The sequence below is a fragment of the Sarcophilus harrisii genome, chromosome 1, assembly GCF_902635505.1.
Source record: "Sarcophilus harrisii chromosome 1, mSarHar1.11, whole genome shotgun sequence".
Classification (NCBI taxonomy): domain Eukaryota; kingdom Metazoa; phylum Chordata; class Mammalia; order Dasyuromorphia; family Dasyuridae; genus Sarcophilus; species Sarcophilus harrisii.
Window position 1 is genome coordinate 372,887,076 of NC_045426.1, and position 26,670 is coordinate 372,913,745.

The 26,670-nt window shown below is 33.6% G+C and overlaps 1 pseudogene; it reads left to right on the forward strand.

Annotated features, from left to right (window-relative positions):
- Positions 1-2,568: 2,568 nt before the first annotated feature.
- Positions 2,569-3,269, forward strand: LOC116420544 (annotated as a pseudogene).
- Positions 3,270-26,670: the final 23,401 nt, after the last annotated feature.

Below are 26,670 nucleotides of genomic sequence, written 5' to 3' on the forward strand. Positions count from 1 at the left end.
TATAAAAAATAGGAGAAGAAAGAGGAAAAGCAAAGGAAGGAACATGATAGAAGGGAGGGCAGAAACACTAGAGAAAAAGGTAAAAGAAGGGGGGAAGAGTTAATAGAAGATGAGGTAGTAGATGAAAAGGGTTAAAAACACACTACTAAGAGAAGGGGAAAGAGTGATAGAATATAAGGTAGCGGGTAGAGTAGGTTAAAAAAACATGACTAAGGACAAAGTGGAAAGAGAGAAAAAAAGTTTATACAGGAGAGAAAAATAGATGGAGGGAAATAGAGAGCTAATAATCATAACTGTGAATGTGAATGAGATGAACTTTCCCATAAAATGGAAGCAAATAGCAGAGTGGATTAAAAAGTAGAATCCTAAAATATGTTGTTTACAAGAAACACATTTGACACAGAGAGTTACACATAGAGTAAAAGGCTAGAACAGAATTTATTATGCTTCACTGCATTAAAAAAAAGAAAAGAAAACAGGGGTAGCAATTCTGATCTCAGATCAAGTAAAAGTAAAAGTTAAAAAAAAAACAAATCTTATTAGAAGCAATAGGGAAAAACAGTACACCTTGATAAAGGGTATTATAAATAACGAAGTAATAATGCAACTAAATGTGTATGCACCAAGTGGTAAAGCAGCCAAATTCCTAAAGAAGATTTTAAACCAATTTACAGGAAGAAATAGACAGCAAAACTATATTGGTGTAGGACCTCAACTTTCTCCTCTCAGAATCAGACAAATCTAACTACACACATACACACACACCCAAAACCAAGAAAAAAAGTAGGGAGGTAAATAGGATCCTAGAAAACCTAGATGTGATAGATCTCTGGAAAAAATTGAATAAGGACACCTTTTTCTTAGCAGTACATAACACCTATACAAAAATTGACTATATATTAATGCAGAAAAACTTAACAAAATTAAATTTAAAAAGGCAAAAATAGTAAATGCTTCATTTTTAGACTACAGTGCAATAAAAATTATATAGAATAAAAGGCCAGGGAAAGATAGACTAAAAACCAATTGGAAATTAAATAATCTAATAAAGAATGAGTGGGTCAAAGAACAAATCACAGAAACAATTGATAATTTCATCCAAAAGAATGACAATAATGAGACAACATACCAAAACCTACGGCAGCCAAAGCATTTCTTAGAGGAAATTTTATAGCTCTAAATAGCTACATAAATAAAATAGAGAAAGGGGATATCAAATAATTAGTCATGCAATTAAAAAAGCTAGAAAAAAGAACAAATTAAAAACCCCAATTAAATACCAAATTAGAAAATTTGAAACTCAAAGGAGAGATTAAAATTGAAACTATTGAACTAATAAACAAAACTAAGAATTTGTCTCAAGGAAAAAAACTATCAAAATAGATAAATTATTGGTTAATTTGATTGGTAAAAGGAATGAAAAAAAACAAATCACCAGCATCAAAAATAAAAGGGGTGAACCTACTACTAATCAAAAAGAAATTAAAGTAATAATTAGGAGGTATTTTGCCCAGCTGTATGGCAGCAAATCTGACAATCTAACTGAAGTGGATGAATATTTACAGAAATATAAATTGCCCAGGTTAACAGAAGAGGAAATAAAATATTTATATAGTCCTATTTTAGAAAAAGAAAGTGAACAAATCATCAATGAACTCCTTAAGAAAAAATCTCCAGGACTAGATGCATTCACAAATGAATTCTACCAAGCATTTAAGGAGCAATTAATTCTAATACTATGTAAACTATTTGGAAAAATCATCAAAGAAGGAGTACTGCCAAATGCCCTCTATAACACAAATATAGTACTGTTACCTTAACCAGCAAGGGCCAAAACAAAGAAAGAAAATACAAATTAATCTTCCTAAAGAATATTGATGCAAAAATTTTAAATAAAATATTTTCAAAGAATTTATAGCAATTTATCAGCATGATAAAACACTATGACCAAGTGGGATTGATACCAAAGATGTAAGACTGGTTCAATATTCTGAAAACTATTACCATAATCTATCATATCAATTACAAGACTAACAAAAATCATAGGATAGCCTCAATAGATGCAGAAAAGCTTTTGAGAAAATACAGTATCCATTCTTATTAAAAACATTAGCGACCATAAGGATAGAGATTAAAGTAATAAGTCTCTACCTAAAACCTACAACATCCATTATTTTTGATGGAGAGAAACTGGATGCATTCCCAAAAAGATCAGAGGTGAAACAAGAATGGTCATTATCATCACCACTATTATTCAACATTGTACTAGAAATGTTGGATTAAACAAGAAGAAAAGAAAAAGAAATTAAAGAAATTAGAATAGGCAATGAGGAAAAAACTATCGCTCTTTACAAATGATATGGTGATATACTTAGAGAATCCTAAAAAAATCATCTAAAAATCTACTGGAAACAATTCACACCTTTAGCAAAATTACAGGAAATAAAATAAACCCACACAAATCATCAGCATTTCTATATATTTCTGATAAAGCCCATCAAGAAGAGATTAAAAAGAGAAATTCCATTTAAAGTTACTGTAGACAAAATAAAATACTTGGGGGGGGGGGTGAAGACTATATCAGTCGATGGAAATAAAGCTAAGCTTGCAATATGGGATATAGCAGGTCAGGAGCACTTCAGAACACTGACACCTAGCTATTACAGAGGTGCACAAGGTGTTATATTAGTTTATGATGTCAAAAGAAGAGATATTTTTATTAAGCTGGATAATTGGTTAAACGAATTGGAAACATACTGCATGAGAAACAACATAGTAAAAATGTTAGTTGGAAAGAAAATTGATAAGGAAAACCGTGAAGCTGATAGAAATGAAGGACTGGAATTTGCACAGAAGCATTCCATGTTATTTATAGAGGCAAGTGCAAAAACTTGTGATGGTATACAATGTGCCTTTGAAGAAATTCTTGAAAAGATCATTCAAACCCCTGGACTATAGGAGAGTGAGAACCAGAATAAAGGAGGAAGGCTATCCCACAGGGAATAAAGCCATGGAGGAGCTTATGGAGGATACTGTTCTATGTTATAAACTCTGGGAAGGTCTATCTTTTGAGTTTTTGATCAGATAGTGTCATCTTTCTGTATATAAACTCCTTAATTGCTATTTTAGGGACCTTGCAGTTTGCACATATTTGTTTTGTATCATGGTGATGAACATTTATAAGAAAACACTCATCAGCTTTCCCAGGTAAAAATGTTTATGATAAACATGCACAAATTGCAACCTTCAGTCTTTTATGTAACATAAAATGGGTGTACATTACTAAGTGCACTTGATTTTATGACCTAAAAATAAAAAACTCTGAGCTACCACCTCACAACTCTCAGATTGGCTAAGAAGACAAGAAAAAATAATGATAAATGTTGGAGGACATATAGGAAAACTGGGATACTAATGCAATGTTGGTGGAGTTGTAAAATGATCCAACTGTTCTGGAGAGCAATCTGGAACTTTACCCATAAAGCTATAAAACTGTGCATACCCTTTGATCCAGGAGTGCCATTACTGGATCTCTAGTCCAGTTAAGTTAATAGGTTCTACTTAAGAAAATCTCAAAGGAGAAAAAAGGATCCCCGGATGCAAAAATGTTTGTAGCAGCTCTTTTTGTGGTAGTAAAGAACTGGAAATTGAGTAGATGTCCATCATTTGGGGGAATGGCTGAACAAGTTGTTGTACATGAAAGTAGTGAAACATTATTGTTTAAAAAATGAGCAAGTTGATTATAGAAAGTCCTGGAAAGATTGAATGAACTGATGCTGAGTGAAACAAGCAGAAACAAGAATACATTGTACACAATCACAGGAACAATGTGCAATGATCAACTATGAAAGACTTGGTTCTTCTCAGTAGTTTAGTGATCCAAACTAATCCCAACTGACTTTGGACAGAAAAATGCCATCAGCATCCAGAAAAAAGCACTAAGGAGACTGCATAGAAATCAAAACATGCTACGTTCACTTCTTCTTCTTCTTTTTTTTAATCTTTCCAATGATTTTTTCCTTTTGCTCTGATTTTTCTGTCACAACATGATTTATAAAGCAATGTATATTAAAATGAAATAAACTTATTACAACAAAAATAAGGGAAATATTCAAATATGAAACAGATATATGGGGGAGGCATAAGATCTTGAGAGAAACAAAAGAAAGATTTTTTGGGGGGGCGGGCTAAAGAGGGAAAAGATATTTTACAACTTTCACCTAGATATTTTACAACCTAGAGTTAGGGAGTCTGAGGTCTAAGATTCATGGAGCTAATTTAGAGTGACATATTTCCTTGTAGGTCTCTTGATGAAATTTAGGCATGTCCTGTTTTGTAAATCTGAATGCTTCATTATAGAAAAAGCACAACAATGTTAGTGAATTCCAGTTTCTCTAGGAATTCTCAGATAGAATGTGTTTCTTGGAGACTAAATAATATACATTTTGGAATGACTGAATGAATGTAAAAGCAGTTAATAAATGTTATGCACTAGAAACAACATTAACCCTTAAGTTCAAATTTTAAAGAGTGAGAGCAGTCTTTGCTTATATTCAAAGGCAAGAAACAACACATGTAGGGAAATGATGCTCAGAACAAATAATTCAGAGGAGTCAAAGGATTGGCGACTTAATCTATAAGGTCATCAGTGGATATACCTTTTATTGAAAGTATTATTAATTTTAGTTTAGTAGTATTAATTTTATTATTGTGTTTAGAGTAACAGATGGTAGGTAGCAAGAGAAAAGTTCTGTTTGGCAGCAGCATTAATGACTAAATAAATTTACACTCATATTCTCCATACAGTATGACTAAGATTTCAAAATGTAGGTGAATTAACTTCCCCAGGCTCTAGACCATGAATTCTGGAAGTTTAGCGAAAAATGTGCCAAATAAGATAAGGATAAACTTGAAAGAAACAGGTAGAAGCAGATAGAAAATATCTTGTTCTCTTTAGTGAAAGAAGTAAGTAGTGCATAACATTATTGTATGGTGTTCTACTTGGCGAGCAAAGCCAGTAACTTCATGTAGTTTGCTTTTTCAACAACCTTTCCAACTTTTTTATCTTTCAGGGAAAATATGAACTGGAGTGGTATTATAAGTTCTTGAGAAACAGTGTAGGGCTCTCTGGGAAAGAGGGACTCACCAGAATGACAGAAGTTTGCCCTTATGTTGAGGGTTCTGTTACCCATACTTGAAGAAATCTAGAAATGAGATATAACTGAATTTTACTTTAGATTTTTTCCTCTAGATCAAAAATATGGTTTCAGGGCAAAGAGTCATAAAGATAATTTGATTTCCATTGAGTTGTGTGGTTACATGATCATTTAGGTTTATCTGTCATTAATTATAACTTCATGGACTTTGCTTGGTCAAATCCATTTTTGGCCTTGTCTCTAGACTCAAGAATATTTCTAAAGTTAAGTATATAGATGGCACGGTGGATAGAGCATTGAATCTCAGGAAGACCTAAATTTAAATCTAGTCTTGATTACTTAGTTGTACGATCTTGGGCATGCCACTTAACCCTTATGTCTCACTTTCCTCATTTTTAAAATAGGGATAGTTATAGCACTTACTTCATAGGAATATATGGGCTGCTCAAATAAGTTAACTTATGTTAAGCATTTTCAAACATTCAAGTGCTATATAAATGATAGCTGTTATTCTTATAAAATGTCCCTTAAATAAGTTCCCTTGATTATGTTGCTCCTCTCCTATAATTGTTACATCTCTCTTGAGAAATAGCAAACAGGATGGATCACAATTTCCCAAGACCACACAATGAGTTTCTCACAAAAGAAATTATTTGTCCTCTATTCTCTGAAAAACTGAAGGAAGAAGCTATGAACATGAAGTCATTGAAAAAAAGAGCAAAGGAAGAGGATGTACATAAGTTTATATCAGGTGAAATTCCTCAATATGAATCTCTCTCTCTTATCTTTTATTAACTTCTGTTGTGATCACAAGTCTGAAAGTAACCAGGCATGTGTTGTTTGAATTTCAGGCTGCCTATCAAGTTTTCCTCCTGCTGTTTGAAGTCAGAATCCTGATTTGATGTCTGTATGCCTGATCACTCATCTCAGTTTCCTATTTTATATGGAGTATGTTGCTCAATAGCCAAATGGAAGATTAATTATGGAATTAGCATTTTCAAGTCGCCAACAATCTCCTTTGCAGATGTGCAGTTATATTACTGAAGTCTGTTGTTTTGCCCTACATTTATTGTTAATAATTAATGTACATTTCTGGGTGAAATTATGTGCTATCACCATCTGGTTAATTTAATAGAAATAGTCAAAGCTAAAGCACTTTATTAAATATGTTGGAAATAATCATCATCATTAGTATAATGTAGCAAGTAGCATGCTTTTCCCCCAATAAAAGTGCCAGAAAATAGAACAATTCACCATATGTTAATTTAGTTACTATCAGTTACCGTCATCTATTTTTAAAAATACATAAACATGTATAAATATAAACATATATCGATATACACACATATCAGTTCATATTAATATAGCTGTGCATCATGTAGCCAGTGTGAAAATTAACAGAATTGGAAGTTCACAGATTAAAAGGTAGACCATAAGCATTCAATTGAATGTTCAGTAAAGAGCTTGAGTAATAAAGGCAAACTGCATCAGATAGGTGAAGAGAAATTATTTTCCACCCCTTCATATTAGTCTTCATATTGAATATCAAATGAAAATTCTGGAGAGTAACAAGAATATAATTATTTGGCATTTTTCTTCTTGGAGCTGTCTCAGGAAAACAAATGGTATGAAGTAAAGGCTCCTTTTGGAATTTGTAAAGTGCCAGTATAATGAAGAAAACACCATTGAGCCATCAAGCAGTGAGCTCTCCTTGCTAAGTTTTGCACTAAAGATTGAAGCATATATCACCCCTTGGCTTCTAATATGATCTTGTTAATGCTTTAGTTATGTAATAGGTGGCTCAATCTTCATGTCAAAAAGGTGATATAAATAAGCCGTCAGAGTTCCTCTCTCCCGCCTTCTCTAGATTCAAGCTTTTCTGAATACCCTTTCATCTCACTTTACTGTAAAACCGACTCACTCTTCATTTTCCCCAAGTAATTTTCTACTCAGGCCAGCCTTGGGCATTTTAAGGTCAAGTCTTACTACTTCCCACTGCCCTTTCCCCTATTCATATCCATTTCCTCTCCTGTCCTTTCCTTCCACTATATAATATATCTATTATCTTTCAGGGTTCTACTTAGTTGTTGACTAAGAACCAAGTGGGGATTCATAACTAAAGTTAGACAATTCTGGGATTGCTGACATTTTTAAACAGGATTCTGGGAGCCTAAATTTTCCTTCATCTTTCCTATTATTTTCCTGTTAATTGATAAAGCAAATCCACAAGTATTTATTGAGTTTCTTGATAGAATATTTTTTGACATAACAAGTGTGAATAAAACTAACTATGAGGATCTATAAATCATATAAAATATATTGTCAGGACTTCGGGGAAAATGCTATCAAGTAAAGTTTCATTTCCACTATTATATCCCTAATATGTCCTAGATTCTTGTTTAGGAGTAAGATTCATTCATTCTCTGATTCAGCTATCATTTACTTGATCATACCTCTTCCTTTTCATTTATCTACTATCACTCAAGATTATAATTTAATTAGAAATTTAGATTAGTAAATTTATAGTAAAAGTAGAAGCATTAATCATATGTTCATCTCCATTTCCAACTCCTTCCAAGTCAGTAACCCCATTTAGTTTGGAGTCTGCCTTCCCTTTCTTTAGTCTCCTGTTTATAGCATAGGATCAAAAAAAGTCACTCAGAAGTTCACTCTATTACAAATATCTCTATCTCCCCCTTATCCCTTGCCCCCCCCCCCACCTTTATATAAAACAGGAAATGGGTACTGGCTCAGGTCTTGTTAGACAAAAATTCATCCAACATGATTCAATTAAGCAGGTCAGGCAAGTTCAATGGATTTATGAATGATTTACATTTTTTAATAGAATATAAAAAATTAAATTAAATTTAAAATAAATAAAATAAAATGTAAAATGTGTAAATGGAATAGTGACCTCTAAAGGATCCTTCTATAAAGTCAATTGGGGTTAAGTGACTTGCCCAGGGTCACACAGCTAAGAAGTGTTAAGTGTCTGAGGCCAGATTTGAAATGACTTTAGGGTTAGTGCTGTATTCACTGCACTACCTAGCGGCCCCAAGGATCCCTCTATTCTTTTGATTCTGTCAGATACAGTGGGGGTGACAGTGGATAGATGCTGAGCCTGGAATCAGGAACACCTGATTTCAAATTCACCATCAGACCCTTTCCAATTACATGATTCTGGGCAAATCCCTTAACCTCAGTCTGCTTCAGTTTCCTTAACTGTAAAATTATAATAGCATCTACCTCCAATAACTATTGTGAGGAGAAAATTATATAATATCTACAAAGTATATAGCACACTGCCTGGCACATGGAAAATTTTTAATTCCTTTCTTCCTTGTAGGGTTCCTATAGGGTTTTGGGATGCTTTTTGATCTTTCATCCTATTTTGTGAAGGTTTAGTTACTACTGGAGCCTAATGATACCTTTCTCTTCACTTCTCTGATTGTGGATACCTTCCCAAAGGGAATATTGCAAAAACAGATTAAAAGGGGACAAAAACCAAGCAATATTGTTTTGTCTATGTGGTGCCAAGCCACTGTGAACATTTCCCTGAACTGATTCATCATGTTGATATGTCAGTATAAATTGAGGCCCTCAGAATCAATATTTTGAAAATCCAGGCAGAAAAAGTTCTCCAAAATTTGCCAATATATAAAGAAAAAAATGTTAACAATGTGAAGGAATACTGAGTCCCACTTGCCCCAGTGCCTGAGTCCCTCTGTGGGTATCAGGGAAGATGCTTGAGAAGGTTCATTAATTCCTTCAGAATCAGAATAGCATTTCTTTTCCTACCATTCAATTGGACAAATATGGAAAGAGTCCATATTTGAATGAAAACTCTCCAAGGATGTCTCTGCTAGTATGCCTGAAGAGTAAATAAGACTGCTCCCAGAGTTACCTATGAAACTATGAAAACATTGATATTCAGAATCAAGAGCATATATTATAGTATAGAATCATTCCTCAGAAACAAGATGAAAAGAAGAAACTGCAGCATTGGAAGTCAAAGACATGTTGGGCTGTGTATGTGTGTGTATCTGAAATATATATCTGAAAGTGAAACTGTTAAAAGTAACCATTAACAGCATATATGACCAGAAAAATGTCAAAATATGAAAATAAAAGGTAACCAGTTTTAGGGATGCAGGGATTAGGGAAGAAAAGATATTGCCACTAACAATATAGCGTGTTATAGAGCTTGATTTGTCTCTAATGCTGCAAGTCATTTATTTTGAATAAAGAAGGCCTGTTATTTTAAAACTGACACTAAGGAAACAAAGAACTTTGGGAAAAGAATCAAGACACCCCAGTTATAGTTCTAGCTCATACACTAATTGTGTGATCTAAGAGGCTTTGTGACTTTCTGTTTCATCATTTGTTAAGATCATAATTATAATTAGTATTTTTCAGTCTACTCACAAAGTATCTGAACTGTACTTTATGCTGAATTTCCCTTCTAGCAATATTTTCCCAACTGCAGCTCAATTTCTCCCTCTTCTGTGAAGCTTTCTCAAACCGGTTTTCTTTATCTCACAGTGATTCTACTCTTCTCATAATCATGAAAGCCCTAATATGTAACACTGTCAATTGTGTCTATATTACTTAACCATCTCTGGCATTTCCTAACAATATTGTCTTGTAGTGTTTTTTTTAAAGTTCACGTGTTAATTCTGCCCAATAAAATCGTAGGGCAGCAACTATATTCCATTTCTTTACATTTCCTACATTGTTATTGTTTAGTCGTTTTTTCATCCTATTTGGGATTTTCTTGGCAAAAATACTGGAGTGATTACATATCTTTCTCCAGCTTATCTTACAGATGGGAAACTGAGAAAGAGTTAAGTGATTTTCTCAACATTACACAGCTAATAAGTGTCTGAGACCAGATTTGAATTCAAGATGAGTTTCCTTAACTCAGGCCTGCCATTTTTTCTACTATTCTGCCCATCTGCCAATTTCCTGTACATAGGAGGCATTTATTAAATGTATGTGCAGTAATGAAAAAGTTACTGAAATTCTTAGGTTTCATGTTTATATTTGACATCATGGATAATGCTCTAGACTAAACAGAAGAATGAATGAAAGATATCAAACTGAATAGGAATATAGTTCTTATTAATTCAACCCCATCAAAAGACTTCTCCAAAGATATTTTCTATGACAGCTAAAATCTGGATGAAAACTGGAAAACTTCACTAAAAATCCAATCTATACAACCTCAGATAGTCAAACACTCTCACCATCCAGTGTATTAAAAATTCCCCTCATCCCGCCTTTTTTTTTTGTATTTTAGTTAGATCCTTGCCATGTGAATGTAATCTAAATACTTGGGAGTAAGTTGGAAATTGTAGGGAGATAATACAACTTTTAATAATATAAGTTCTCATTTTCCAGAATTCTCAGAATGCAAGAAAATTATTTGAGGTTGACTAATTCTCTCTCTCTCTCTCTCTCTCTCTCTCTCTCTCTCTCTCTCTCTCTCTCTCTCTCTTCTCTCTTCTCTCTCTCTCCTCCCTCTCTTTCTATTTCTCTTTCTCTCTTTCTTCTTCCTTCCTTCTTTCCCTCTATCCCTCCTTCTCTCTCTCCCTCTCTGTCTGTCTCTTTCTCAGTTTGACTAAATAACATCCAAATCTTATTCCAGCTTAAAAAAATCAAATAAATGAAGTACTTTATAAATTCTCCCTCCCTCCCTCCTTTCCTCCCTTTCTCTCTCTCTCTCTCTCTCTCTCTCTCTCTCTCTCTCTCTCTCTCTCTCTCCTCCACTTCTCCTTCTCCCTCTCCCTCTCTCCTTCTCTTTCCTCTCTCTCTTTCTTCTTCCTTCCTTCTTTCCCTCTATCCCTCCTTCTCTCTCTTCCTCTCTGTCTGTCTCTCAGTTTGACTAGATAACATTCAAATCTTATTCCAGCTTAAAAAAATCAAACAAATGAAGTACTTTATAAATTCCAGGATCCTATGACTAGGTATATTTTGATATAATTGAGACTTGTGGCATAATGTACAAAAGGCCAACCCTGGAGTCAGAAGGACCTCATTACAAGGCTTGTCTAGCATACATCCTGTCTTGTGAAGAGAAGCTTGCAGACTCCCTCAATGTCCTAGACAATTCTCTAAGACTTTAAATTATAGAAGAATTGCCCAAAGGTGAAGAAAAAATCCACAATAGGAAATTCTTGACACCAATAAAATAAGAATTCCAGACAAAAAGAAAATTAATATAAACACAAGGTTACATAAGCAGAAGTATATAGTTTATCTGACACAGCTTATTTTAATTTGATATTTTCCTTTTCAATTGGCCAGAATCATCATGTTCAGTCACATTAGGAGAAAAGGTTATGCACTCATAATTACAAGATATATGAGTATATAATTATCAATTGATAAAAGGCATTCTTTATGTTCTTTTTCATAGGGAAACCTATAGGCAAAGTGAAAAAAAAAAGTTTGACAATTATTAAATCTGCTCAATTGGCTCTTTCTATGCCTCCTCAAAGTAAATTCTGTCTTAATAGAGAAAAGTTAGTTAGTGTAACAGATCTTTAATTTGTTATCATTGTAATTATTTTTTCAGATCCATTAAAATTTGTGAGTAAATTTAGTCCTTATGAAAGTGACAAGCTCAGCAACATCAGCCTTTCAGAATAGGAACCTGGAAGGATGTGCTCCTTCCAAAAGTTCCTTGGTCCTTCTAACAATCATTTACCTGATGTCTGATGTGTTATCTTCCCTGAAAATTTACTAAACTGATATTACATGTTCTGAAAATATTGAGTGACAATCAATTTCTAGGTGGATCCTGGGGTTATAAAATAGTTACAGAATCATAGATTTGGAGCTGGAAAGAATCTTAGTGGGAAGGACTCAGTGATCAAGTTGATGGAAGAACTGCTTTCATTACATATTTTATGCCTTTCTTACCATCTTTCATTCTTTCTTACATATGGCTTGCTAAGATTAGGGGAATTTATTATATGGGCAAATTTCTTCATAGTTCCTTTGAACTCGTCATATATAGTTTGTTTCACCTACATAGAATTTCTAGAATATAGTCTACCTCTATCACCATGGGTCTAAAAATCCATCTATCCTTCAGAATCAATTCATATCAGGGGGGTAACACAGATAGGAAAATGTGGAATGTGAGATGGTTAAAACAAAAAATCATAGCTATGACTACAATTTTACTATTAGCTTATATTGTGATCTTGGCTAAGTCATTTAACCTGTCTGTGTCTAAATTTCCTAATGTTTAAATCATATATTATACATATATCTATATCTATATCTATCTATGTATCTATATGATTTTTTTTTGGATCTCAAAATTCTATGATTGGTGATATATATGAGAAGACAGCTTTCTAGATCCCTTCCAGTTCTGAGATTCTGAATTCAGAATTCTGAGAATTCTGAAATTGTCTAATTTTTTTCATTTCTTTTGTGTATAAAAGTAACAATGTTATAGCTGAGTCAAAGGTCATACTTCATTCACTAGCTTTTTTTGTGTGCAATTTCAGATTGATTTCTAGAATGATTGTACTCATTCACCAATAATGCCACAATATGTATGTTTTCCCACAGATCCTCCAACACTAACCATTTCCCTTTTTTTAAAATCATCTTTGTTAATCTTATACATTTGAGCTAGAATTTCAAATTACTTTAATTTCTACTTATGCAATTATGATTTGTAGCATTTTCTGCTCTCTCCCACCCCACCCTATTTTTTTATAGGTAGTGTGGAATTCTTTCCAGCCCATTCATATCCTTAGACTTCTTATCAAGTGGAGAATGGCTTTTATTCTTGTAAATTTTGAAACAGTTCTTTACATAATTATTGGAATTGAGAACTTAATCCATTAAATTTTCTACAGTGAATTTTTCCTAGTTATTTTCTTCCTTTTAAATCTTAACTTTATTGGATTTGTTTGTATAAAATTTTTAGTTTTTATATAATTAAGATTATTCACATAATCTTCTGCAATCCTCTCTATCCTTTGACTGATTATGAACTTTTCTCCTATCTATAAAGCTGATAGACATTTTTTCAATGTTTCTTTAATTTATTACTGTATGACCTCTTCTATTGAGATCATGTCCCCTTTTTTTGTTTTTGGTGAAGTTGTGAGGTATTAGTGTAAAACTAATTTCTCCCATTGCTTGGGTTTTATGCTAAGTACCTCAGATATTAATTAATCTATCTCAATTTACAAATGAGAAAACTGTGTCCCAAATTTGACTTTCTCTAGCTTATGCAAGTAGAAAGTTAAAAAGAACAGATTTAAGCCCAGTCCTTTTATTGTAAATACAAAATTCTTTGCACTATCACAATATCAAATATTTCTTTTTATTTTAAGATTCCTTGACTTTGACATTTTTTTTAATATTTGAAAGAAAATTCAATTCAAATCAGGGGACCTGAATTCAAATGTCAACTCCCATTATTAAACCCATGTGATTATGATCAAATTATTTTTCTGGGCCTCTCCTTACTCAACAGTATAAAAAGAATATTGGAATAGATGATTGGTAAGTTCTCCCTTAATTTTATATTCTATGAAATCTATTAGTAAGAAATATAAATATGATCCATTTTCCCAAGAATAATTGTATCAATGGGTGAATGGGAAAAATTGTTTAGTGCTTATTCTGTTGCTAGGCATCAAACATTTATGATTTTACAAGTCTTCAATATAATGGGAGCATAGAGTAATAAATTTTTTTTTGCCTCTGTATTAGAGGGTGCCATTACTGTGGCTGCCCTAGGAATCTGAGTATAATTAAGGGTTAAAAAGGTAACTAGCATCCATATTGTTGACACTTGTGGGTAAAACCTCAAATTATGGTGTATGGTCTCAATGTTGCCTTTTAATTACTCTAAGTCTGAACTGTCAATTGTTGATTTGTAGACTACAATGACATATCCAGGTTCTGGGACACCATAGGTACAATATAAATCAATGATAGGCAGCTTCTTTTTTCAGTTTTTAGGTGTAAATTGATAGAAGGAGGTAGTCTATTTTGTTTAAAAGTCTCTACTCAGTTTGTGATTAATGCATCTATATTGTCCTGTTTTTAGCAAGTATTTATTAAATATTTACTCTGTGCCAAATCATGTGTTAGATTATGTGAGGAACCAGAGAAGAAGAATAATCTTTGCTCTTAGGGAGCACTAACTCTAGTTGAAAACACAAAACCCTTGCACAAGAAGCAATGAAATTGCACTACAGCATCTTCATTTGTAAAATGAGTGATAATTAGACCAAATGATTTATATTAATGTTTTGAACCCTAAAATTCTCAATTTGTGGTTCTGAGTCCTATGTGACATAGCAATTTCTTAAAGGCTTTGATTTCAATAGAAGAAAGACACAACTTATTCAATTATATTAATAAATATTATTCTTATTAAATTGAGGTGGTTGTCCCTAATGTAATTTTTACAAAGGTTATTTTCATGATGACATAAAGAAATTCCAAGAAAAATAGACTTTGGAACCCCAAAAGCTTTAAAAATAAATATTAAGTATCCTTTGTTCCACCAGGTCTTCCTCCACACATTGTTGAGCTAAAACAAAACCAAACAAAAACCAAACAAAATGCACATTTGTCATTTGGGAAAAAAAATCCCAAATAATATTCTTCTCTGATTCAAATAATATGTCTGATTCCTGACTCTACTGGCTTGCCAGGAATATGCCTGGGTTAATTGTACACCTGTATTTTATTTTAAATAAATTGTGCTGAGTCCCCACTCTGAGCCCCTTACAAGTGTGTGTGTCGCTTGTCCAGTGACTCTTCAGGCAATGAAGGGCTGCAGGGGAAAATTAGTCCTCCTCTTTCTTCTCTGTGACTTCTTTGACCTTGAGACTTCTAATGGCATCTCAGACAAAATGAACATAATCTAATGGACAGCGGGGAAGAGGGAACGGCTGGGTACATCTGTCGTATTACTGGGCTGTCTGAACAGTCAATGAAGCAGGGCCAAACCATAAGAGGCCTGTTCAGTTTAGCTCCAGGGTCTGCAGAGAAGGAGCACAATCATTTATCTTTATTTACTGAACTCTGCTTTCTGTTTAAGAAAAAAAAATTGACAGGTTGACAAAAACCCGAGTTGGCGCTGCCCGCTGCACAGAGATAAATGCTATTCGTGCTCTGGAGAGACAAGGACAGTGAGCGGTGCCCTTTCACTAGTTCCAGTAGATGCCTGTTATATGGAAACATAAAAATACCGGGGTACCCTACCAGATCCTCTGCTTCTTTCTGCAATCTGAGCCATGTTTCCTTAGAGGAGCCTAAAGGAAGAGTCGGGACCATCAGTGGGACTCTGGGAACAATCTAAGGTTCTCTTTGGAACTACAAAGCAACAGAGATCTGTATTCCAAAGAGGGAAAAATTCAAACTGGGCAAATGGAGTAAGGACAAAAGAACTTCAAGGGAATATTATACTTCCCACAGGCTTTCTATATTAAAAAAAAATCAAGAGATTCCCTTTAAGTCATCAATAGAAACATACATTCTCACTCATTCTAATAAAAGTAGGATGGAAATAATATATTTTTCCAACTCTATGGAGATATTTTGTTCTGGCCCATAGATCAAGGATTTAGAAATTGAAATCCAAGGGCCTGTTCACATTTGCCTCTTCTTGCTGGGTGACTTTAGACAAGTTATTCATTCTCCCTTTTAGTTCCTGTATATACTTATATTTGGAATAACACTTCAGATCACTCCTCTGAAGGTCAACCAATTCAGCATTCCTAACTCAAAGTTAGCATGAGCATGTTGAAGGAATGATATTATCTGTAAATCCCATCCCAAAACTAGTCTCAGTCAGTTTCTTTCTCTCTCTCTCTCTGTCTCTGTCTCTGTCTCTCTCTCTCTCTCTCTCTCTCTCTCTCTCACACACACACACACACACACACACACACACACACACACACACACACTTTCTCTCTCTCTCTCGTGTGTGTGAGATGTATCCTTTCCATTTCATTTTCTCATAGTATGGGGCAATCTATTATTTATTATTATTATTTGTCTGGGGTACTTCTCCTTAATGTTGTTCACTGGGAAAATCTGGCTCTTTTTTATTATACTGTTTCATTCATTTCCCATACTTCCCAGTGAACAGAGACAAAAAAGACAGCTGTGGAAGCTGGGCAAGATTGAGAAAAGCTATGTCTCTAAAAGTCACTTTAATAGTTTGTGAACTGTTGTGTCCACTGGCTTGTAACATGTCTCTGTGTCAGGTATTGTCATGTTCAGGGAATTCACCTGAACCGATGCAGGTAGGGGGTCAGTCTAAGCCTGACACTATAACTCAGGAAAACTGAAGAAAACCAATAGTTTTTTAATGGATAGGTTTTGAGAGTTGAATTCTGCAAAACCAAGCAAACATGTTTTGTCTTTCTCTGCTTTGTTTGCTAGAAATGTTGAGGAGTGTTTTTTCATTGGCCAAAAGAAATAACCAATCTCAAGGATATTTGGGTTATACTAAAAAAAAATTGGCATGAAGAATGTAGCCTATATAATGAGTTAATTTAATCGATGATTGAAATTAGGATATATCTTTGGAAGTGATCAGCATTTTCTGGAAATGGGTCAAATAATTGTTGTTTTCTACTTATTCTGTTGTAATTGTCTAATTCAACTCATTGTTGTTATGCTGGCAAGTAATTATTTTCAGAAATGAAACATAATTGCTATTTCGTCTGTTGATGTCTATTCTTATTATTATTTTCATCATTATTATGCACTTATATTCAAGAATTGCATGAGACTTCACATTCTTTAAAGTTAGTAGCTAATCATCAAATATTTACTGAATATTTGCTATGTATTTAATTCTGCATTATGTATTGGGGGCATTAGATCAGAGTTGGATAACTATGGATAATGTTTGCCCCCAACTTTTTCATCATCCTGCAAGATAATTTATGAAACAATAAATTGTAATATATACAGTAGTAACTGGCTATCTGGAAACTGTAATAGAATAATAGTCTAATTTTCAAGATAATTTGGATTTCTTTCCTTAAGCACTAGAACTTTTCATAAAAATCGTCACCCTAATAGTGAATGACTAGGGAAAGCAAAACAAATAAATAATCAATAACAACAAGAAAAAAGTTTTTGGTCATGTAGCAAGTATTAGGAAATTCATGATATACTTTGATATTCATGCAATGTCAAAACACTTGGAAGAATAATCCCTACAGGTCAGATGTATTGAGAAGATTTACTAAAGGATATGAACCAAAGTAATAGATGAACCGACACATTATAACCTCCATCACAGGAGGGAAATCCTATTCATTCATTCCTTCATTCATTCATCCATTCATTCATTCATGTAATCACTGCACTGATTATAGATATGTGATTTTCAATATTTTTATTGGAAGCTTTTCTAAGCAATACTATGTTTTATTGCTTTAAAAAAAATAATTTGTCCATCTTGCCATCTGTATCTTTTTTGTTAAATTGTGCATGTGTTTTGTCACAAAGGTGACAATAGTAGGAGTTTGAACTACCTGTAATATGTGGTAAAAATAAATGTATTTTTAAAACTACTTAAATATATAAAATATACATTTTTAAAAACAATATGTGATTTGGGAGCAATTACTTTCCTTTTCTAGGCCTTATTTTGCTCTTCTTTCATATATATATATATATATATATATATATATAAACTCTATGACTATGAGTATGCATATTCCTTATAACATATTAACACAGTGTTGCAATACAGTGATTGTCCTCTGTTGCTTGTTGTTGAACTGCATTGTTCATGTTATTTTATCTGTTCCAATGATGAAAATGATGATTCTACTGATGCTGGGAGGAATCTGACCACTACTTCATTATCACTTACTTCTCCTAATATGCTATGAACATTGAGGAATCAAAAGTCACAATCTAGACCTTAACAGGTCTTAGATTCACTAAGAAATATCTTATTCTACTCGCCACAATGACAAAATTGTCAAAGGCTCAGGAGTAAACACCTCAGATATATCTGTTGCTAGATCATATCTTCCTTTTTTTTAATTTTTTTAAAATTTTTTTTTTTACTTTTTTTAAATTTTTTTTTCTTATTTTTTTTTAGATCATATCTTCCACCCTCAAACAGTTTCCAACCACATTCTTTTCTTGGAACTATAAGAGAATAAACCCAGAAATAAAAGGGAACTCTAACCTCTTCCTTTATATAAGGAGATTGAACTGTAAGAAGTTAAAAGATTTATTCAGTGTCATAAAAGTCATGAGCATAAGAGTAAGGATTTGACCTTAGGTCTTCTGATTCTTGAATCCAAGTTTCCCTCTCATCATAACTGTGCATCTGCAATAGCAACACTTTCCCATTATCTGACTTTAGTGAATAACTTGATAGAAATAAAAGTTCAATCAAGTACCACTATATTTTGTTTCCTGCAATCCTGATGCTATGGAGCGCTTCATAAAGGAGACTGATTTTACAAAGATGCAGGTGCTGCTTAAACTTTTTTCCACTTTGATGTCCCACAGTGGCCTAATCTTCCTATGATATGGTACTTTAGATTTTGTAAGACAAAGACCCTTCCCTAAATAGATGAAGTCAGCAATGGGATTGGGACAAATGCAAAAGTTTCAATTGGATTCTGTTGGGGAGTGATGGTTTCAAGTTTGGAACTTGTTTAGAAGCAGAGGTGAATGGGAATTGTGTATTCATACTAAGTAGAAACATAAACTAAGTAAATAAGAACCTTAAACTAAAAAGGTAGTTTAGTTCCAGAGATGGACTGACATTACAAAGAGCACTAATGCATGGTTTTACTCCGACATTGCTGAAATTGAGGTATTTTTGTTCACACCCAGAGAAATGCCAATATCACCTTACAGTCTGGAGAAAGGAGACCAGAACTAGGTTTCAAGAGTCTTTCATCAACATCTGTCCAGAATTTTGTGTTCACTCCTTGCTGGAGAAAAATAATAAGCACAGTAGCCAATTTTTCCTTTCCAAGCACCAATTTCAGGATCCTGTATTTATCAAAATAATCAGAGTCATAACTTGCAACTGGGCTGGGACTCTTTTCATTCAAAGAGACACCTTATATCACTATGCCTCCTGTATAAACATTGACTTGTTCTACTTACTTACCAAAGTCTAAGAGGTGGTTGGCAAATATTATTAGCTCAATTTTCCAGATTGAGAAAATGTAGCAAAGTAAGTACAATTGACTTGCCTGGAGCTACATATTGAATTCATGGTAGAAAGTAAGACTCTAATCTCTCCACCTATACTATACTGTACTATTATAATGTATTATAGAATTTGAGAGCTTGAATGGTCTTTAGGATCCCCTTGTCCAACTCATTCATTTATAGATAAGGACACACACATACAAAAGTTAAGGGCCATGCTGTTGTTTCCCATCTGGATTACTTTCTTTCTACTACTCAATGTTGTATTCTTCTTTAATTGTTTCATGTTAGTTTATAGGCAGATGGATGGTAAAGTTGATAGTTTCAGGAAAATCTGAGTTCAAATTTAGTTTCAGACATTTCCTATCTCTGTGACCTGGGTAAATCATTTAACTACTATTTGCCTCTGTTTTCTCATGTGTAAAATGGAGATCAGATCATGATTACACCTATCTCCCAGGATTGTTGTTGAGTATAAAATGAGGTAATATTTGTAAAGCATTTTTCAAACCTCAAAACACCACATAAATGCTTGTTATTATGTTAAGAGTCACTATGGCCTCTTTCGTCATATTCCTTATTACTTATGTGAGGGTGGGATAAATAGTGGGTATTTTTTTGTAAATTGAATTGAATTGTCTTGGTTTTCATAGTATGTTAAAATCATGAGGGGATATAGCAATGAATCCATGTTGATGAATAGTAGGCAATGGAGTGCTATTGGTGTCATGTTAAAGAATTTGGGGGAAGTTCTTGGGGATGGTAACTTATCCTTTGATTTCCTATGTTCTTTGGGGATGACATTTTCATAGCAATTATATAATAATGCCATATAGTTATTTGTGAATGCATCAACTCTTCTATTAGGCTGTAAGTTTCTTGAAAGCAGAAATTATAAATTCCATAGTTGTATGTTGTATATAAGAAGTCCTCAATTGTTATATGTCAAAAGTAGTAATTATATTAAGGTGGCTTATGGAACAAAATCCAGGCAGCAGATGGACTTAAAATTTAGTGTGATTGAAAAGGAAAAACTGGTGACTTTGACATCATAGCATCATAGATTGAAAACCGTGAGGATTTTAAAATCTATCAATCCAAACCCCTCCTTTTACAGATGAAGAAACTGAGGCAAAGAGTGGTTATTTCTACTACTACTTATACTATTGTGACTTCTATTGCTACTATTGCTCCTGCTTCTTCAAACTCAGGTCTTCATAACTCCAGGAGAAGCATTTTATTCTCTATGCCAGTTAGCTGCCCAAGTGACTTGCCTAGGGTCATACAGCTAATTAGTACTTGAGGCTAAATGTGAGCTCAATTTTATAGAATATTAGATATTAATTCTTACTATAAAAATTATATATTCTATTTTCTCTATAGAACCTGGTCACAGTTCAATCGTATTGGGGATATTGGTTTATTTTCCCTTTAGTTAGCATTAGAATGATCCTATGAAGATCCGAGGGTTATAAGATTTAGAATGGGAAGGATTGTAGATTTCATCTATTTCAGATTTCCTTGTTTTACAGATGAGCAAACTGAGACACGAATCTGACAAATGATTTTTCAAGTTCACATAAGTAGTAAGTAGGAAGGCTGGGGTTCGAATTCAGATTTTCTAACTTCAAATTCTGACCTCTATCCATTAATCCATGTTCCTTGAGAGTATTATTAGACCATTACTTGAATTAATCCTTATTTCAATAAATTAATAAAAAAATTATTAAGTACTTATTAAATGCCAGGCATTGTGATGAGTTCTAAGGGTATGAAACAGCAAAAAACAAAACCAAACTCTTCCCTGCCCTCAAAAAACTCACTTTATAATGAGGGAGAAAACTAATTAATAATGAGATACTTACAAGGTATGTACAGACTAGAAGGAAGGCAATCTCAGAAGGAAGTATTAGGACCTGCGGGACCAATTGATGTCTCCTCTAACAAGTAGTATTAGAGAAGCTAAAAGACAGGGAAGGAGAACACTCTATCCATTAGGGCCAGCCCATGCAGAGATAGCAGGTAGAATGTTATAGGTAGGAGGAACAATAAATTGATTAGGATAACTACATTGCAAAGTTTATGGGAAAGAGTAAAGGAGAAAATGGAAAGGTAGGAAGGAAGGTAGCAAAGTGTCAGATTATGAAAAAAAAACATATAAATGCTAAATAGAGAACTTTATATTTAATCCTTGAGGTAATAAGCACTAGAATTGATCAAGTATAAGAATGACAGAGAAAGACTTCTAACAAAGCATTCCCATTGAAAACTGTTTTTTATTATTCCCCTAAATAAATCTACATGAATCATCCAATATGCACATATCTCAACTCACAATACAACATGTCTGTTCCAAGAAGATCATTATTTAAGAGACAAATAAGTTTAATCCAAAAAGCACTGATGGCAGGTCTAGTTGTTTCTATGGGGAGAGGCCTTCGGATCATAGTAACATGATATGGAGTTGGTTTTGGAGCTGGAAGAGGGCTTAGAAATAATTTAACTCAGCAATTTCATTTTATAGACAAACAAACTGAAAATCACAAAGGAAAATGATTTGCTAAGATTACCCAGGAAGTCTAAAACCTCTAAAAGCGTGCATTGAAAGCAAGTTTCTTGTGAGGGCCAGTACTCAAACAATGAAGAAGTTAAGAGACTATACTTAGGAAAGAAGAATCTTGCTTAAGATCCTTTTGATAAACTCAAAGTCTTTATGTTGCTTCAGAAAGTTCTTTCTGAATATTCCTTTACTTAAAATAGATTTTTATGGTATTTATTTTAACATCATAAACATGAACACATATTTGCACTTGAAGACATTTATATAGTCATCCCTCCTAAGCAACCTCTCTCAGTGAGTGAATCCTTCCTTATAATAAACAAAAGTTTAAGAAAATCAAATAACATAGCTCAACTAAGTTTGGCAACATATATAGCATTTCTCAATAAGAAATCCTTTATTAAAAGGTACATTTTTTCCATCTCTTTTCAGAAGGTAGAATTAGTTGTTATAATTAAATAGTACTAGAGTTTGCTTTTGTGGTCTTTTGACATATTTTTGTAGTTATTGCATATTTATTTTTCTGTTTTGGTTTAGTTAATTCTGTAGCAGTTCATATACATATTTCCATGTTTCTCTGTATTTTTCATATTCATCGTATCTTACAATATAATTCTATCCAATTACTGTCATATGCTACAATTTCTTCAGCTTTTCACAATGTGGATAAAAGATATGAAAAATTAGTTTTCAAACGAGCATTTGACATTATTCATTAACAAATGAGCATTAACATATAATGAAAAATTGTTTCAAATCACCAAAATACAAAACAACTTTGAAGTTTCATTGAGATCTGACAAATTGGTAAAGATGGCAAAAGGACAAAAGTAGAAGGACTGGAGGAAAATGGGTATATTAATACAGAATTGGTGGTCAAACCATTCTGAAAAATAATTTGCAATTCTTAGAGAAGTTAGAATTGTTTATACCTTTCAGTCTTAAAGTCTCACTTCTGAGTATATACCAAAAGAAGCTCAGACACAGAAAGAAATACATAGGAAAATATTCACATAGCAGCAGGACTTTTGTGGTAGGGAAAAAAAAATCTTGAAAGTGCATACCTTTCAATTGGAGAATGCTCCTCAATACTTCTTTCACTCTCAGCTCTAAGCTCTTAGATGAGGTTGGAAACTTTTCCCCCCTCCCAACCAAGCAAGGATTTATATAGTAGAATTTTTACTTAGTAATTAATTTGGACCCCAACAGTGTGGAGATGGAAAGAAAAGGACCCTATTAAGACTTGATATTAAGTTAATAGCAGGTGACAGTGACTTCATCAAAGCCCTTGTGTAAAACATCAAGTAGATGGAAATTTCAGTTCTGGTACATTGCTCAGCTGAGTATCATCAGACTTACTTACCAGGGTCATAAAGATTATTTGTACATTAAAAGAGAGACTGTCCATCAAAATCATTCTGAAAGGGAAGTTATGCTAGCACTGTCTAGTCACAGACACAGAAAATATAATTGTACTTGTCTTAAGGAAATATCCATTTTTTTTTGGGGGGGGAGCAGAAGAAGTCCACAGTAATTATTCCTCATCCTACCTTTTCTCTTCCTCTAGATGAAAGAGGAAGAAATTGAATGAAAGAGAAAAAGAAAAAAGAGGAAGGGGAAAGGGAAAGAAGAAAAGAGAGGGAGGGACAGAAAAAGAAGGTAAGAGGAGAGAAGAGAGAGAGAAAGAATGTGAGTATATCTCCTTTTCTTATGTCTAATATCTTACTGTCTTATGACAATTACTTCCCTTGTATAGAACACTATACTATGTATCTATGTATTTTTTCATGTGACCTAAGATTGCACACACTATCTGGATCAGCCATTTTGCTGTTGATATATATGAGATATGTGTTGATATAAATACACACACACATATTTAAGCCAATTAAATCTCCCAGATCATTTTTGGGCTAACTACTATTTACCAATGCCTCCATCATCTTATATATTTAAAGAAAACTTTTTGAACCCAAAAGTAAGACTTTACATTTATCCCTATTAAGTTTCATTTTACTTAATTCAGCCCCATGTTCTAGCATGTCAATATATCTTTTAAAATCCTGATTCTCACAAACTATTAGCCAAAACAAATTTTTATCAACTTCAAATTTGATAACTAGTGTATGTTCCTTTACCCATATCATTGACAACAATGTCAGATAACATTCCAAGACAGATGCCATTGGCATTCCACTGGAGGTTTCCTTCCAAATTGACATTGTACTATGTATGGTAATGATGCAATTGATGAAATTGAAGGTTGAGATTATGGAACATATATGCGTACATGAATATGATGTAATTGGAATGACAAGTTGTCAGAATCATTGTACACTTTTGTATTCCTTTTTAAAAAGGAGATTCAATTTGATAAAAAAAAAGGTAAGGAATCCCAACAAATATCTGGAAAGGAACATAAAAATCATCTAATCAAACTTGTTCATTTTAGAGACTACAAAATTGAAACTGAGAGAGAAAATTGCATGCCCAAAGTCACAAGGATAGTAAATAGTAGATCTAGGATACAAATCCAGGCCCTCTGAATTTAAATCTGGTACCTTTTGAAGGAGATACTGGTCTTTTTCAACCTGAGATCCTATTATTTCTATGATATCTAAGTTAGAAATTTCCAATTCATGGTCCCCACTCTGAATAATTTGCTCTGAAAAAAATCATTATTTCCTCTTGTCCATGGCTGACATCCAAGATGATTTGTTGTTCTTCAATATGTATCATTATAGTAGCCTTAGAGAAAGCACAACTTCGAGGAATAATGATATATTCTTATATATCCCTTCTTAGTACGATGAATGGGGACTCTAGTTTAGAAATTGTAGTAAGTCTATATATAACATTCACAAGTTTGATTAGATGATTGCTAAGGTCCATTCTACCTTATTTCCTGTGATTCTCTTGTCCAAACTATTTCTAAACTGGAATTCCCACTGCAATATTCTCTTAGGTGGTCATTTGATTTGGAACCATGACTAATGAATAGCTTATTACCTTCTGAGATAACAATCTTCTTCTGGATAATTTTTTATTCAAAAAAAATTGCCTTATGTTGTGATGTAATCCACCCCTCTGAAGTTACTACCACTGTCTTATGGCTCTGTCCTCTGAAATAATGGAAAACAAGTCTAATCTTTCTGTAGTATGACAGAACTCTAAGTAGCTAGAGACAGATTTTCCTCTCTCCTCCCCCAAATTTTCTATTCTTTACACTAAATTTAGCAACTGCTCTTCGATATCTTTCAACCTGAAAGCACAGATTTTATTTTATATTTTTTTTCCTCCAAGTGGATGCTACATGAATATCTTTGTTTCTTACTTCTGTCCCTTGGTGCTTTCCATGAGCCAAAAGGACATTTCTGATTAATATAGTAATTAAATGGTTATTAAAAACAGTAATCATCCAGAAATTATCTGATGACATAAACATCCCATACACGGAAAATATGTGAACATTTGAAAGTTGAGCATTGCAGTAGGCTTCGTATTCAGGAAGCCAAAGGAGACATAAACATTTTTTTAAGTTCCCAAGAAAGTACTTGCATTAAGAATAAGTTGTCTTCCTGATCAGGTGGGAAGTTAGTGTCACACATCCAATAGATTCCCCCTGTGGATAGTAACAATGAACTCATTTCTATTAATGAAGAGTTCATGGTTATGGCTAATATGGAAGAAAATGTTCAGAAAGGGAAAGCTTAGTCATTCATTGAGATTGCTTAATTCTCATAATTTCCAATTGTTTTAATTTGTATTCAAAGTGATCACTCATTGTAGTTGGAGTCAGAAATGTGTGTCTGTGTGTTTTCTCTCTCTCTCTGTGTATATGTGTAAGCTGGGTGGTCATATGTAGCTTGACCAATTATTCAGATGAAATCCCATTTTTTAAAGCTCACCTGCTCAGCATCTGTGATATGAACACAAGCTTCAAGTCATTCTGTTTCCTATAGCAGAGCCAGTCTGGAAGGAACAAGCAGTATGCTAGCCTACTGCTCTTTGAGCCAAGAACAGTATTTCATTCTTCTAAGTCCTTGTTGTAGCTTAAAAGAGAAAAAATAAAATATGTAGAGAGAAAGTGAGAGAATGAGAGAGCAGGAATCCAACAGAAGAAGAAGAAGAAGAAGAAGAAGAAGAAGAAGAAGAAGAAGAAGAAGAAGAAGAAGAAGAAGAAGAAGAAGAAGAAGAAGAAGAAGAAGAAGAAGAAGAAGAAGAAGAAGAAGAAGAAGAAGAAGAAGGAGAGGAGGAGGAGGAGGAAGAGGAGGAGCAGGAGGAGGAGGAGGAGGAGGAGGAGGAGGAGGAGGAGGAGAAGGAGGAGGAGAAGGAGGAGGAGAAGGAGGAGAAATGGGGAAAGACAGACAGAAAGATAGAGACAGAGAAACAGGGAGATATACAGACAGAAGAGACAGACAGAAACACATACAGAGGAGAGAGACAGAAAGAGAAAGATGCGTAGAGAGACAGAAACAGAAAGAGAAAAAGACAAAGAGAAAAGAGAGACATACAGGATAGACAAAAACAGAGAGATAAGAAACAGGGAGATAGAGAAAGAGACAGAGAAGAGATACTAAGAAGATAAATTTTTAAAAATCTCCTAGAATTTATTAATTTGTTAAATTCAGAATAATGAACATCATCCAGAGTGACCTACTCCTCTTTGACTTTTTAGTCTCATTCTTAAGACTAGGGAAATTCAATTAAATTTCAGTGTAAAGTAAAACAAGCCTAAATCTTCCATCTGTCTTCTAT